This window comes from Fringilla coelebs (assembly GCF_963513975.1).
Source record: "Fringilla coelebs genome assembly, chromosome: 5".
NCBI lineage: Eukaryota > Metazoa > Chordata > Aves > Passeriformes > Fringillidae > Fringilla > Fringilla coelebs.
This window is the reverse complement of record NC_140033.1, coordinates 71454316-71470693: the sequence shown is the minus strand read 5'-3', so window position 1 is coordinate 71470693 and position 16378 is coordinate 71454316. Positions and strand designations below refer to the sequence as shown.

The window sequence follows — 16378 nt, the reverse complement described above, 5'->3', positions numbered from 1 at the left end:
AGACAGATTTTCCCCAATGGCTGCAAGGTTTTCCCATGATCTGAAATATTGCCTTTCAAACCAGTCTGACTCTTAACAAGCTTTGCTTCTCAGGTTTTATTTTTAAATAAAACCATGCATGTTCTCTTAGAGGGATATCATAAAACACATTCTCCTGCAACACTGTCTGCCAACATTTCCTTCCCTGTGGTCACCCCAGTGCTGTTCCCATCCCATTTCCAGGGTGTCACAGCAAAAGCAGAGCCCTCCAAAGATGCAGTCTCTGCCATGGTGTAAAGGATGCCCAGAATAAACAATATTTGGGGGTCATGGTGCACCAGGAGGCACTTCAGAGAGAGAAGGAGAAAGGCAGAGCAGCCCAGAGGGGAAGGAGCCCTTTCTAGAAGGGCTGACCCTAAAGGAGAGACATGCAGCTGACCTCTGTTTCAAGTTTTGGTTCACTTAAAGTGAATCATGTGAAAACTGCTGAAATGTTCTTTGCTGGAAGAATATCCCATATTGAAAATGTGTTTGGACTAATTTACCTTTCAGAAACAGGCTTCAACAAAATTAATCACACCATTTTTGTGGCAAACTAAAAAAAGGAGTAAGTTGTATGTCAAAAAGGTCCACTATTTAAAAAAACAATTTTGAAATGTGTTTCTAAAAAATAAAATATAATAAAATAATTTCACATATTTCAAAATATGTGCAATTACTTGCCCCATCAGCATTGGTCCTTATTTTCCCCCAGAACGTTATTCCTTTAATTGTCTAGCTTTGCATGGTGCAGAACTATACTTTCAATCAAACTTCATCAATAAAAACAGTGTTTCCTCTTCTTATTGACAAGCTGTTCAACACATCCTGAGAAATAAAAGCTTTTGTTCTATTAATTTCATTACAATGTCTGCAGTCCCTTCATTTTGTTGCTGAAAAAGTAATTTAAGCTCCTTTTTCCTGTGTCCCAAATACCTTTTCTTTCATCTTCTTACGTTCAATTTGTGCAAGAATGCTCTTTTGATTCAGCAGAAGCGTTATTTTACTAGAAATATACCACATTACCCTAAGCAGGAGGGTCCACATGGAAAAGTATTTATATTTCTAACTATCAAAACAGGAAAAAAAAAAAGAAAAAGAAAAAAAAAAAAGAAGAGAGGGGGGAACTCTGCTCAGAGCTAAGTGGCTCTGCAGATCTGGTTTTGTGACTGTGAAAAAGGAGCTCTCCAGATCTGTATTGATTACAGATTCAATCCTGAGTCCCTGGTGCCAACACCATTTTCATCAATTCAGCGTGGCCTGGAGGTTTGCTTTTGTTTTTCCTCCTGTGCCTGGGAACCAGCCTGCTCTTCCAGGAGCTCTGGTCAAACACACTCTGTCTGGGTTTTGTAAGGTGGGTTGAGTTTTTGCTATTATCTGTCAGCTGCAAATCAGAGAAATCTTAGTAGATTCTCCACTTCTAAAGCATTTCCAGGCCACCATTCAAACTTTTTAACTCAGAACCTTCCTGAGGAAAAAAAAGAAAATTATTCATTTCACAGATGGAGAATCGAGGCATTTACCCAGCACAGGACTGCAAAACTGGGAACAGAAACTAAATCTCTTCAGTTCATGGGATCAGACCATAGGCTTTGTTTTGATCACCTATTTATGTCTAAGTTCTTTTTTTGGGGGGGAATCAAGGATATACACCAGGGAACAGAATTATTCTTATTTTTGGCTGCCAGGAGATCTTATCACTCCTTCTGAAAATGAACTGTTCAGCCCTCTAAGTACCAGAAGGAGGACAGTCTTCAAGTACCAACAACCTTCCTTTTAAAGAAAGTGAAACAGGAAAGATACAAAAACCCAAAGGATAAAAAAATAACATTTATCCCCTGTACCTGGGCTGAACTCGGGCATCTTGCAATCCTCTTTCCTCAGCTAGAAGGACTTCAGCTAGAGAAGATGACTTGAGCAAAGTGAAAAACTTTACAGCTGTGCCCAGACCTGGGCTGAACCTTCCCCAAGCTTTCAGGAAATGGAATCCACCCCAGCTCTGCCCATGGATGCAGAGATGAAAAGGGACAGGGAGAGATAAAGAGCCAAAACGCCAGGAAAGAAATCATCCTCACAAACCCCTCTGATTCACTGAGGTGTGTGAAGCATCTCTGACATGAAAGCATTCACCACAAGAGCTCCATTTTCAATTTTCCCATGCAATTCCTTTTTCTCAGAAAGGGAAATCACAGATAATTGCAGTTTACCCACTTTATCAGCATAGAGACCCAAATTCCACAAGTTTCACTCTGAACATTGAGTGCCTGTGTGCCTTGGGCCCTCTCAAAGGGTCCCTTTATTAGGACAGAGACTCCTTGAAGGAGAACCAGGGCCACCAACAGCTTTGGTTCAAGGTGACAGAGGCTGAGGAACAGATGCTTTATGAGCTTGGGAGAACTACAGAAGATGAAAAAAAAAAACAAAACAACTTCCCTTCTCATACCTAAATATAGAGCATAAATAAAAATGTATGTAACAGAAATAGTTTTGCAAACCTTAGACTTTTCCTCGCACACATCCACCCTGTTCCCCCCACCACACACAGTGGAACCAGCAGTTCAATTTGTTTTTAGGGAAAGACAGTTCCTGGTAAAACACCTGCAGTGCTTTAAGGGAAAATCAGGAAGTCCAAGGGGGACCAAGGAGCTGCTCATGTGCTCAGCTCTCACTGAGGAGCCACACAAAGGTGAATATTCCCAGTGCCAGGCAGGAGTGAGGCATTGGAGGACATGATCAAAGAGGAGATAAAAGGGTTCCCAGTTCCTTGTAACGCCCCTTTTTGTTGGCCCTAGGACTAAAAAGTGGTGTCCAGCCTCCCTATGCATAATGCTCCCAACATTTTCCACAGTATAAAATACAGAGGATGGAGAAAAGGGTGTGAGGAAATACAGGCAGTGCCCACACTGATAACTACTGACCAGCTCAAAACATTCAGAATCCCTAAAGACAACAGCACTAAATACTTGTACTGTAACTTACAGAAGGCACAGCTGGGTTATTTTCTGCTGCTGTAAAAATTACAGCATTTCAAGTGTTACATCATAACATTTTATTTGCTTAGAAATTGCACTTCCTGGAATCTGAATCATAGGAAAAAAAGTATTTGAAATTTTTAAAGGAGGGAGGAAGGAGGGAGGAAGAATGAAATTACATTTTCTCTAAGAGAGAAAGAAGGCTTTTAACTACCAGGACTGCAAAGAGGAGAACAAAAATAAATGCAGGCACTGCAAACTGAGTATTCATGGCTGCCCCAGCACTGGTGGGAAACCTGCTGCAGGGTAAAGCTCAGCTCTGCCTGGAATCCAAGGCCAGAAGAGTAGATATGGTAAAACATAATAAACATAATAAACAAGCTGCATCATTCCACTCAGGAGGATGGGCAGGACAGAACAAAATGCCAGAACTAAAGCAATCTAATGCTAAAAATAACTTTATCTCTCCTTCTTTATCTCAAGGGCCAAATTATCTCAGTTCTACTTGAGAAGACTAGGCAATGCCAGCATCAGGAAGGTCAGAAAGCATGTGAAAATTTACCCAGTAGCTTATCCACTGCCTAAATATCTGCTACTGCAACAACACAGAATGGCACAAAAACTCCTCCAGCACAAATACATGCCAAGTCTTTATCTGAAGAACATGAATTTAAAATGCTCTTTGGATACTACAGATTTAATGTCCTCACATCCTAATACACAAGACTTTTGGGGGTTTTCTTCTTCAATGAAACAGCCTTCTGGTTATTTAATAAAAAACTGATTTGTGTTTAATATGAAGTATCTTGTAGAGATACAGATTAATTCCTTGTCTCCAGAATACAAAGAGCACCTGCATAGAAGCAAATAACACAACCAGTTGACTTGACTGGAAGAATTAAAGCTGGGTTTCCCCAAAACTCAACTGCTTCATAAATTGAATCAGCTAAAGATTTTGGTTTTGATACAAGTGTTTGAATGGAGAAAGAGGATATTTTTCAGACATCAGAACAACCTCTTTCAATATTTCACCATCTAGGACAACATAGGCCAACAGCATTTCAGTTTTGCTTTACTACAGAGCATTGAAATTAAAATCTGAAAGGAAAAAAGCCCCGAGTTTCAAGTTGTAAAGGGTTTGCTGACTGAAATGAGCTTCTCTGCTGTTGTCAAACTTCACTCACAGAGTTTCTCAGGATATTCAGGCTGCATTTCCTGAAATGCTTCCAGAGACCTTCCTGCAAATCCAGTCCCTGGGCTGTGAACCTGCTTGTTGGGCAGCCCCTGAGCCACAAGGAGTGGCCAGACTTTCAGAACTTCCAGGCTGCTCAGTCTTCCCAAGGTCAGGATGTGGAGATGCACACCTGGAGAGGGGCAGGGAGAGGCAGCCAGAGCAGGGGCTGGCAGCAGCTCACAGCAGCCTGAGACCCAGCTGGAGCCTGCCAGCCCTGGAGCCTGGTGTCCGTCTGTCCCTGCTTTCAGGGGTGATCAGCCCAGGGCAGGGCAGACATCCTGGGGGCACAGGAGCACCCAGCACAGCGTGTCCCTGGGGCAGACAGCAAGGAAACACTTTCCTTGTGTCTCCTTGAGAAGAGAAGAGCCAGGCTGTGAGGACCAAGGAGATCTGACAGCGTGTGGCCACCAGAGAGCAGAGACAGAGAGAGGCCAGAGCCTGACCCACAACCCAGGCAGCACACCAAGCCAACCATTTAACAAATCCTGTTATTGAATGGGGGGCAGAGGGAGAAGAAGGAATATCCTCCAAGCTCATACATCCACCAAGTAACCAAACAAAGAACCCAGACCAGAAATGTGCCAGGAAAGTGGCAAGCAGACGGCTGGTTTTGTATTGCTGTCCAGGATTCCACACCAGGGAGGAATTTCACTCTTGCAGGACAGGACACAGAACTCGTCCTTTTGTCTGAGTGACACACCTGACTGCTCAGTGGGCAGACAAGTGTTCACTGGTTCTTTTATTTGCTGGTTTGGGTTTTATTTTAAAGGCCACATTTATGCACAGAATTCACAGAATCACTGGGTTGGAAGAGACCTCCAAGACCACTGAGTCCAGCCCAGCCCCAACACCTCAACTCAACCCTGGCCCCCAGTGCCACATCCAGGCTTTGTTAAACATACCCAGGGATGGGGACTCCACCACCTCCCTGGGCAGAACATTCCAGAACTTTATCACCCTTTCTGTAAAATCTTTTTCCTAATATCCAACCTGTATTTCCCTTGGTGCAGTTGGACCAGTGTCCTCTGGTTCTGTCAGTTGCTGTCTTCTACAAAGGGATGCAAAATCCACCCCTAAATCAGGCAAACAAGCAGGAGACAGCCATGAATTGGCCAATTTAGCTGCTCCAATCTCCTTTACTAATCTCCTCTAATTGCTCCCAAGTCCCTGTGGGAACAACAGGAAGCAGCAACTTCACTTACAGAAAAAGCCCATGGGATTAGCTGGACCAGGGTAGAGTTAATTCATGATGTTTGTCAGGTTCTGGCCAAAATCAGAAGAAAACACCCAAGATATGGAAGAGGTATGAGACATAGTTCATTTGTATCTGGAGCAGTCAAGGAAACAGTGAAAAGGAAGAGCCCAGACTCCTTTCTAGCTCTTGTTTTTCAAGTTCATTAGCATCTCTCCTATGCTATAACCATTTCTTTTCAATTTTTACCTCACAAAGTGCCCAACAAACTCCTGACTGCTATAAAGTGGGTAATTATGCACTGCTGGAGAATTTTTTTTTGCCCTAAGAGGACACAGCCAATACAGCTCCAACACCTCAACTTTCAGCTGGCAAAAAATTGCTTTGTCACTGAATGCAGCTGCAAAAAAAACCAGAAAAACAACTCACTGTATTTTAAAATGGTAATTTCCCAACGTGAGGGAAATTCTTATACTGGGCATGACCCATGGGGGCCAGGTGGTGGTGAATCAATTCAAGGTAGAAGTTTCCTCCAGCCAAAACTCAGTTGGAAAATTCTTGGGGCAGAATAAAGTGTGGTTCTGTCCTGGTTCTGTCCTGCTTCCAGAACAACAGGGCCAGATACCCAAGGGGAAATCCCAAGGGCCACTGTAAATAACAAACCCAAACCTGAAGATACACTTGAACAAAGAACCTCTCTGGCTACCACGGTAAATATGGTTTTAATCAATCAAGAAGACTACAAAAAGCTCAAGGGTGATAATTTAAAGTACCAGCTATCATGTAACTGATAGAGGAACAGCATGACTGTGCAGCTCCTAAACCAGAGACCAGGTGCCTAGAGCTGAGAAAAGCTTATTACTGAGATTGTGAGGCTGAGAGAGGAAAAAGGTTTTCAAACCACACTCAAATAGCAGCCCTCCTTGGAAACAACCAGGCTTCTACTGTCCTGTAATACCAAACTAACACAGCGAAAAAGCAAGCAAGCAAACAAGACTGAATATCTACATGAGGGAAAAAAAGAAAACTACCAACTAAAAGAAGTGGGCAATATTGAATCTATTTTGAGAATATTTAAAAAAATAGAACTTTCTTTTCATAACAGGAACAATTGGTCCTGACAATTTATACATGAAGCAGATTTGAGCTCAGGCAGTTACAACTCCTGTCAAAGAACTCGAAGGAAAAACTTATATCAAGTTTCTGCTTTTCAGACTCCTCAACCTAAGGGCTGATTAGGTTTAGAAAAAAAAATTAAACAACAATATGATGAAAAAAGAGGCCATGGCCCTGGCAGATGGTATTATAAACACAGGAAAGTGCCAGTATAAACCTTTATCAGGAGACTGGGTTCTCTGTTCCTCCCAAAACATCCAGCCAGTTGCAGGCCTAGAAAGAGACTTCTTATTCAAGGTGTGCAATGTTTTACAGGTTTGCCACGGGGGTCACTGGCTGGGAGTCATTCCCATCACACCCCAGCAGCCTGGGAGTGAGGGGAGCCAGAAATGCAGGAGGAGAGGAGGGGGCGAGGGGGAACATCACACTGGGAGCTCTGTGGTTCCACTCCTCACTGAAACCCTGGCTGCCCAACTTCTGCTCTGGGACCTTCCTGCTGCTTGTACACTCAGGAGAACAGGGGAAATGAAGCACACACACTCAGATGAAGGCTGCTGAAAGGTTTTATTCCCCCTGCTCTTGCTGCACGCCTCTCTGTTTGCAGTAACTCTGCAGTTCCTCAGTTTTTGTAACCTGCTTGGAGCATCCTGTGCATTTATAAAAGGCAAATTGAAAGACATGCCACACGTGTGATGCAGCCTTCATCCAAGCCAAAATGGAGCTGTCTGATGAAGTCAGTTTTTAAAAGAAAAACTGCTACCCCACCCTCACAGTTTATCACCCTAACCTGGCTCTCTACAGAGGTTTTGGGTTGTTTTTTAGTCAGTATCCACCAGTTGGAGGAAAATGGCTTTTCAAATCTGTGTGCTATTATAAAGAGGAGATACACTCCCACTACAGCCACATCTAAAAAAGCAAAGGACCAGATCTGGGGTGACCAGAGCATCTCTTCCAACTGTCTGCAGACCTGCAGGCAGGGAAATATTTGCCTTTCCTCCTCATTCCCTTCCACATAAACAGAGAATGACAGAGATGGGTGGAAACATGAGGGCAAGGTAAAAATTTGCCCTTTTTGCTACTGGAATAATTTGCTCATTTAATGGCCAGTGAAGTGAGTGTTGAACAATTCAGTCTTGCACACCAAATCCAGAGCCATGCCAAGAAAATCATACAAAGCTGCCATGTAATTGCCCAATAAATGATGAACAACAAAGGCCAGAGCTTTTGATTGTTCATTTCCAGTCGAGTCAATATTTCAAGAGTTTTCTGAAAGTGCAGGTATTCTGTAAGTGTCAAACAGAACAGGGAGGGGACACTCTTGAAACATTTTCAATTCTTGCTCCACTTTGGGGAACTTGGGGCCTTTGTTTTCCTTTCTGTCTGTCTCAGGGGATAGAAAGCTTTTTGCTTCAGTATTACCCCCTCCTTTTAAAGGTTTCAAAGCCCTGCCCAGTCAGATGCTCACCTTTTTAATTTTCTTTTTTTAAATGCTAGCAGGTCAATCACAAGGCAGGACATTTTATTTAGTTAGGAAACAGCTGCAATGGAAAGTGACTAGGAAAATATGAGGCAGGTATTTCCATGGAAAGTTTCATAGCCACAAGAGTTATTTTGCTAAAATTTTAAAAGTTTCAAGTTTTTTTTAAAGAGTTTTAAAAAGTTTTAAAAGTTTTAAAGTTTTAAAAGTTTTAAGTTTTAGACTTAGTTTTGGTTTTGTTTTTCTTTTAAGAGACAGGACATCAAATATCTACGTTCCTTTCTCTTACCTGATTCCTGTCAAGTCATGATTTGAAAATATGCATCAAAATAGAGTCTGCTCTGAGAGCTCCTTGTCTTGGAGTCCCACAGCCAGAGGAGAACTGCACTTTGCACTTTTGAAATACCAGCCTTCCAGACTGAGCCCAAAGGACCAAACAACACCTAAAAATCATCAAGGACATAAGAAGAAAGTGAAAGCAACACCCAAAGAAGCAAACATCCCGATGCTTTTAAATATTTGAATTGTTCCAAAATGATGCACATCTAAAAGATGCATTCCCTGCATACATGCAGCAAACTCTGTGCATCCCACCCATCCCCAGCTTCTGAAGGGAGGGAGAGAGGGAGAACCAAACCCAGAGACTTATGAATGCAAGAAAACCTCTCCGTGGAGAAATATGGATCTTTCAGGTCAGCAGTCCCTAATCAAGGCTGAAAATAGCACTTCAGAGCTATGGAGCACTTTACAGCAAGTTTAAATTAGTGTTTGGAGTGCTGAAAGTCCAGCAGCTCTGCTGGGAGTCCTGTTAATGAGTGCACAGAAGTGTGGTACTGAAGTCCTGTGCCACAGACACACACACACTCCTGCCAGCTAACCTAGAAACATTCTGGGCACTAAATCCAGACTCAGTCCTGGTCTATTTTTTGCCATTCTTCCCATACAAGCAATTAAAAATAGGCCATGAGAACCACGCACAAGACTTTGCTCCTCAAATGTTTAACTCTGGCAAAAAATAAAAACCTGCCCAGCGCTGTTTATGAAGAGATTCTGAAGGGTTTTCCACTGTGTGGATGAAGGATGTATTTTATATGTAGGTGCACACACGATGAGGGAATGATAACCCTAAGAAATTGTGGATACACACTGCTGCCTATTTAATGTATTATCTCTCAAGTTCATTTCTGTATTATTTATTAAGATAAAAACAAAGACATGAAGAAAATGTGGGCATGACCTCAAACAGATATGAAGTTCAAAAAATGAAAAAGCAAAAAGGGAAGCAAGACCCCCTTTGAAGAATCAATGCAGTGTCACCAAGCAAGGTTACACAGCTGGTGTAAAAGAATCCCGCTAATACACAGGGAAAAAAAAGAGCTGTTAAATTTAAAACAAAACAGTAAGAAAAAACAAGAATCACCTTGCCTATGTAGTGATGCCTCAGGTTTAGATTTTATATTTTTCAGATTCTGTGCTGCTTTAGTGTCTGGGCTTCACATGAGGGGATGGTGAGCTCTGTGCACAGAGCAGGGAGACAAAACAATTCCTGCTCCAGCTGGGCACCAAGGACAAATGACCCAAATCTCAGCCAGGAGCACAAACCCCGTGGGCTGCAGAGAGAAAAACAAGCAGGGTGGGACTGCAGGGGCTGAAGCTGGGATGGGACAATGAACTGCAAGGTGCAAATGGAGCAGAGCTGATCCCAGGGAGAGACCCCGTGCCCGGCCGGGCATTTTGGGGCCATTTTGGGTCATCTTGGGTGCAGCCCTGGCTGGGCTCTGGTGCTGCACAAGGTGGGTCCATGGAGGAGATCCTTTCAAAAAATCCCTGCTTTATTCTGTGACTCTGCCCAGCCTCTGTCCTAGGTCAGCCTCTCAAGGCGCCTCCCGTCTCTGCTAAAGGCCTTTTCCACGGGGCTGCAAGGCAGCCAAACTGCAGGAAGGTCACTCTTCAATGCTGAGAGTGCCAAACAGGAATACAGGTATGCTAAACCAGCAAACCTCCACCTTGCCCTGCTCCTCTGGAGAAATGCTTCCCTGGTTTGGGGCAGATACCCTCCCTGCTGCTACCAAAAGGGCTTTGCTGTCTGTGGCTGCAGCCAGCTCGAGGGAGCAGATGGCAGCAGAGGCAGATGGCAGAGCACACAGTGCTGCAACTTCCAGTGAGGAAAACAAATGTTGGGAGACACCAAAATGAGGTGGATTGACTGTTTCAGAGCCTCTGCTGTTTGTTTTCAGGGGCTGAAACTTGAAAGGAAAGAACTGCTGGGTTTCTGCAGTGATGCCCAGCACTGAAATGGCTGGGCAGGCTCCCTGCAGCTGGGCAGAAAAGTGCCTGAGTGTTTGTCTCAGTGCACCATCACCAACCCCACTTTTATCTCATTTCATCCATTAACAGTGGTGCTCTGTGCTTGCAGACTGCTGAACTGCTTCTTACCCAGATTTTTAAATTCTTTGGAGAAGGAGACTAAGCAGCCTTATCTCCTAGGTAGAAGAAGGAAACAGAGGGGTAAAAAGTGCCATTGTCCCACTGCTGTGAAAGAAAAAAAAGGCTGCAGGTAAACAAAAAAAAGCCCCACTTTTTAATTCAAAAATCCAGTTTTAGTTGACTCTTTCCTCTATAGCACAACATGGATCTTCATGAAGTGGCCACGAGGTGTTTCACTGCAGGGTGAAATACTCTGATTTGGCAAACAGAATAGGGGCTGCCCAGAATACATAGCACTAAAACTTAACTCCAAGCTATGGAAATGCTCCTGTCTGTTCCTTTATTTTCTGGGAGCTTTTAACATTCATCACCACAGTATCTGAGAGCTTCAGAAATATTTATTTGAATAAAACTTCCTTAAGGAAGAGAGAGCTAAGACAAAGAGTGTCAGGTCAAATCTGTCTACACATTTGAAAGGTACAGCATGAGAAGTCCAAGACCTATTTCTTAGAACTTTTCTTATTATATAATTCTCTCCATATTCAAAAGAGAACCCATTGATCTCTGGAAGAATTCAGGAAATGAGATAAGGAGTCAAGCCATCATAAAAACTGGAACTCACTTCTAAAAACCTGAATTTTAAACAAACAGCACAAAAAGTCATCACTCCAGAGCACCATTCACCTATCTTCACCCTGAAGGTTTTCCTTCTGCAGTCCCCTGACTCATTCTCCAAACATATTCTGGCATCCTCAAAGATGTGATCTGAGAAGATGCTGCTGCCCTCAGTGGAGAGCACAGATTTACTTCCAGCACGAGTTTGTGTGCAATGAGTGCATCAAGGAAACTAAAGGAAAAAGAAACATGCAGAGAAGTGTAGGAGATGTATATAATTTTAAAGGTTTAGGGAATGAGGTGAACAGGAAGGGATAATGGGATGCAGGCTACCATAATTTTAGCCTTCTCCTTATTTCTGAAAGCTCCCTAAATCCTTCCACAATGTTTCTCAGTGGAGTTTTATGAGCTATACAGTCAGAAAAGTGAGACCTGCCTTCATTTCAGTTTCAAGTTTCATGAATATTTAAACGATGCAGCAAGTGAAATCATCCAGTGTGAACAAGCTCAGAAACTGTGTCTCGTTAAAGTATAATCAAAAATCATTTTAGGTTCAGATTTTTTTTTTTTCAGTTATGTAAGACAAGTTCCATTTACCTGATTCAGTCAAAACATTAGTCTCTAACAGAAGGAACAAAGCAGCCCTTCAATCATAAGTTTGGGTAACCACATAATTTATTAATGAAGGAAAAAAATAAGGTTAAACATTTAGAAACTGTGAGAGATGTTTTCTTCACTGAAGACCAGAACTGCTTTGCTTTGCTAACAATCTATTTTTCCTGGGATCTCCTTCTTTAACCCAACAAATTGTAAACCTCATTAGGGTTTATCCAGATAGGTTTTTTGACATGCACTGGTATGTAGTTATTGATGCTTTTATGTCATGTACCTGATTTTGGAAGAAAGAAAACAACCTGAAAACCAGCATCCCAATGATAAGCACTTGCACTTGAGGCTTCTGCTTTATCAGATGTCTAATTTAAGTGGGATGTTGGTGTCTGGGCTCAGGGGAAGGACAGAAGGAATGACCATTTCAAGTCCAGCTGGTACAGCAGCAATCAGCCTAGTTTGTAGGGAATGTAAAAAATAACACAGATCTCAAAACCAATCTGGTTTTTAAGCCCTCAGACAAGTGACTTTTGCCCTTTCATTCACAGAGTTAATTTTTTTCTTTTCCTTTAGCAAACAAGTTTCTAAGGCTGAATATTTACATATTCTGAGTTCCAAGAAGGAAAGCTGCAAAATATCAAAATAACTAATTACAAAGAGGATCTTTATATTGAAATAGAAAACCTTCCTGCAACAGCCCAGCAGCTTACAGTAGCTCTAGTGACCTGGTCAACATGAAAAAATACATTTTATTGAAACATTAACATTTTTATATCTCATATAAGTTTTTTTTTAATTTTTATTTTTTAGCCATAAAAAGCTCCTGGAGTTGAGTTCAAACCAGCTGTTACTTTGTACTGGGTTTCAAAGACTAATTGTATATAGCACTGCATATTTAGCTAAAAGCATATGCTTACTATGAGCATATTTCAAAAAAACCCACTAGGCTTCTTCAAAAACATACAGCTCTGGCTTCATTTGCTCTTCTGGCCAGAATTACCTATGCCTAAGAATGTAAATTCTATCCAAAAATTAAGTTTTTTTTGTTATTGTTGGTTTTTTTTCCTACTCCCTCTCCTCACCCCAGAACAAGACAGCTAAAATAAACCCCACAGAGTTTAATCAAGACTGTCAATTCCCTCCTGAGTTGCTGGAGCCCTCAGCTCCCCTCTGACATCTCGGGGTGGTAGAACCATTGTGTTCAGGTCTATTGATGCTGCCAAGTACCAAAAGCTCATGGGAGGACAAAGCTTTTGAGTTTTGAAAAAAAAAGAGGCAGTGGAGAGAGGAGGCAGAAACATGTCCAACCTCCCCTGCTCCCAAATTCTAGCAAGAAGCAGAGGATGGGAATGGTGAATGAATGGCTCACCTTCCATTACAATGCTGTTTAAAGCTCCAGATTTTTAAGCAGTAACTTTTGACGACTGCCATGGGTGGGGTGATGGCACAGAAGTGACCTCTGGGTCACCACAGAAATCTTACAGATTTTAGTGTAAATTGCAGCCAATTCCACAATGTGAAAAACATGCTCACTGCTTATGAGAGGTCACCCAGAATTATTTCCTTATGTGGGGCAATGTGTAAGAAAAATGCAAAGGTCTTGACTCATGATAATTACAAACTTGCTGGAGAAACGTGGAAATTCTTAAAAGGCAGGACAATCTCTCCATGCTGTAAAGACACACAATTTTATTTTCCTGTGCTGACCCAGAGGATGGGCTGCAGAGCTGCCCCTGCAGTCATGTTCTACAGGCTGCTTTAAGGTTTTCTCAATGAACTGCCTTGTACTGCTGGGGGGGGAAAAGAAGAGCCACAAAAACCCCAGAAAAGAATCCGAGGCAGCCGGCCGCACGTCAGTGCCTCTCCTGTGCAGAGAGCTCATCCCTTCCAAAGTCAACATTTTCCTTCCCTCCCTGGTTTGGGGGGGTGGGGAAGGTGGAATTTATCAATGGTTTGCAAAGGGAACCAAGATAAAGCTGAATGTTTTTTACCTTCATCTACACAGTGACAAAAGGGACTATGAGGAGCCCTTCGTTTCTCCTGCCCAGGCCTGAGGTTGGCTGAGAGGAAGATTTGGAAGATGCCACTTCCACTCTTTTTTTCATTACATCACTTCAAATGACTGTAGAGGCTAAGGAGCCTACATGATGCAAGCTAAACCTCTTTGGAGAGGAAGATTGTTTCTCTTGGACTCGCTCACAAGCTTCAGAGGCCAACGGCACCGTTGAAATTCAAGTATTTGAGAGCCCAAACATGGCATTTTCTTCATCAAATGCCCTGTCTAGCAACAGTGCCCAGAGAGCAGGAAGACAACAGATTCTTCCCATTTCTCTCTCATTTTCCATTCTTCATTCCTTTCTCTTTTCCCCCACCAATGAATAGGAGAAATCTCCTCCCCCTCACCGCCATCCCTCCTTTCTGCAGGCAGTGATTGGGAAATCAGAACCTGAGGCAGCTTCCCAGCCCATTCCAAACATGTGGGCAGGCTGTACACTGCTCCAGCTCTCTGCCTGGCTCCTTTCCAGCATGAGCTCAGAAAACACAGAGCCATCCCCAAATATTACAAGCACCAGACTGTTCTGCTTCTGCAGACTCCATCAGTGAAAATGATGAAGCAAGACAGGAAAATATCCCTCCTTCATTTATATCCCTACCTTTCATTTATAACTGACCTCTTTGATCCTCTCTCTGGAAGGGTCTGAACTTTTCCTTGAGGGAGGCCAGCCTAATGACAGGAAAAACAAAAACTCAATATTCACTTCAAGAAGTGTCAAGTGTAAAAGAATGAAGTCCCTGAGAGAAAAGTGAAGGGGAAAGTTGGGAGCAGCAAAACTACCAAAAAAACGTACCCTGAAAGAGGACAAACCAATGACAGTGTTGTCTTTCTTGCAAGCAAGCAAATAAATCTGCAAACTTCTAGGTTACTTAAGCACTGCTTTTAAAAATTACTTGCTAGGGAACCAAGTATCAAAAAAAGAAAAAAGAACTGTCAAAGCAGTATGATATTTTTAAATTATTAAATGCAGTTTTAAATATTTTTTTTTCAAAAGGAACAGCATCAAGGATCCATGAGAAAAAGCCTGGGAGTACATACTGGCACCTGAGATACAAGTAACTAGGAAAAACAGAGATTTTATTTTTAGTTTCAGAGAGCCTGAGACACTCCACACATTGTCTAATCCTTTTTATCTGTGTTATTGCAACAACAAACTTCCTGGGGAGACACAGCGCTGCTCCCTTGCCACGCTGGCCTTTCAGAGAGTACTTTTTCACCACTGCAAAAAAAAAAAAAACCCAAAAAGGTGCAGGCACAAAGGTCCCCCAGACTACCTAGGTACAAATCTGGGGCTACCACATACAATGATGAAGGCCAAAGAGAAGCTGGCACATCATCACTGCCACAACAGTGAGGACATGCACTCCCAAAGGAGCAAACAGCACTGGGTTTGACCAGAGGCTGCAGCCAAAGCCCAAACCTGCACCAGCCTTACTTCTACAACCTCATTTCCTGAAAATTTTTATTGGCCATGAATGCAAAAAAGAAAAAAAAAAAAAACCCTCATGATGAACAGCAATGCTAAAAAATAAGCCATCGAGCTTAGAATGCCCAAAGTTCTTCAGGAAAGCAGTACAATCCAAATGTTATGGGTAAACCTCAGTTTGGATTAAAACCTGAGATTGGGATTGAAGTCAGGTTGGAAAACTGATTGAGAGCACAGTTAAACATGCAAATTTTTGCATCATGAACAATTCAGGTTGAAAATGACCTCTCAAGGTCACCTAGTTCAGGTGCCTGTTCAAGGCAGGTTAATTCAGGGTGTTGGTTGTTGTGCTGTGCAGTCTCCAGGACGAGGTGAGAGATGAGAATTTGACTCCATATTCTAAGAAGGCTGGATATTCTATTCTATTCTATTCTATTCTATTCTATTCTATTCTATTCTATTCTATTCTATTCTATTCTATTCTATTCTATTCTATTCTATCATACTGTATTGTACTGTATTATACTATACTATACTATACTGTATTATATTATACTATACTGTATTGTATTATATTATACTATACTGTATTATATTGTATATGCTGTATTAAAACTATATTAAAGAAAGAGAAAAGATAAATCAGAAGGCTAGACAAGAATGATAATAAAAACCCGTGACAGACTCACAGAGTCTGACACAGCTGGCTGTGATTGGCCACTAAATTAAAACAATTCACATGCTGGGTAAACAATTCTCCAAATCACATTCCCTAGCAGCAGAACAGGAAGAAGCTGAAGTTTCCCAGCTTCTCAGGACTCCTGGTGAAGGGATTTTTCATAAAATATCATGGTGACATTGGTTGAGGTGAGTTGTGCACCCCCAGGACAGATGTGCCCCAGCCTTACACTGCACACTGTTCTGCTGTTTAACCACCCTTGCTGTGAAAAGTTCTTCTATTTAATCTGACCTTTCTCTTGCCCTGCTGATTGCCCCAGGACATTACAATATGCACCTTGGAGAAAAACCTGGCTCCACCTTCTCTCTGATCTCTTTTTAGGCAGACTGGAGAGAGCAAAGAGATCAGAACCTCCTCCTCAGCCTCAGTGAGAGGAAATGACACAGAGCAAGCCACAGCAAGTCCTGGGGTGCCTGGAGGGAAGGAAGGATGCCCTCCACCAGCTGGCCAGCTCCACTCTTGCCAGGGCAGCCTGGGGAGCCCCCACTGGCACAGGG

At 42.5% G+C, this 16378-nt stretch overlaps 1 protein-coding gene across 3 annotated transcripts in view; it reads right to left on the bottom strand.

Moving 5' to 3' along the window:
- Positions 1-16378, bottom strand: part of PDE3A (phosphodiesterase 3A) — a 216754-nt gene that overhangs the window by 87547 nt on the left and 112829 nt on the right. Inside the window, exon 1 of one of the 3 annotated variants that reach the window (XM_084205741.1) lies at positions 14333-14360. The exons of the other annotated variants lie outside the window; for them this stretch is intronic. The gene's annotated coding sequence lies outside the window, so the exon portion shown is untranslated. Of the gene's footprint in view, positions 1-14332; positions 14361-16378 lie in introns of those variants that run through there. 3 annotated transcript variants of the gene reach the window in all.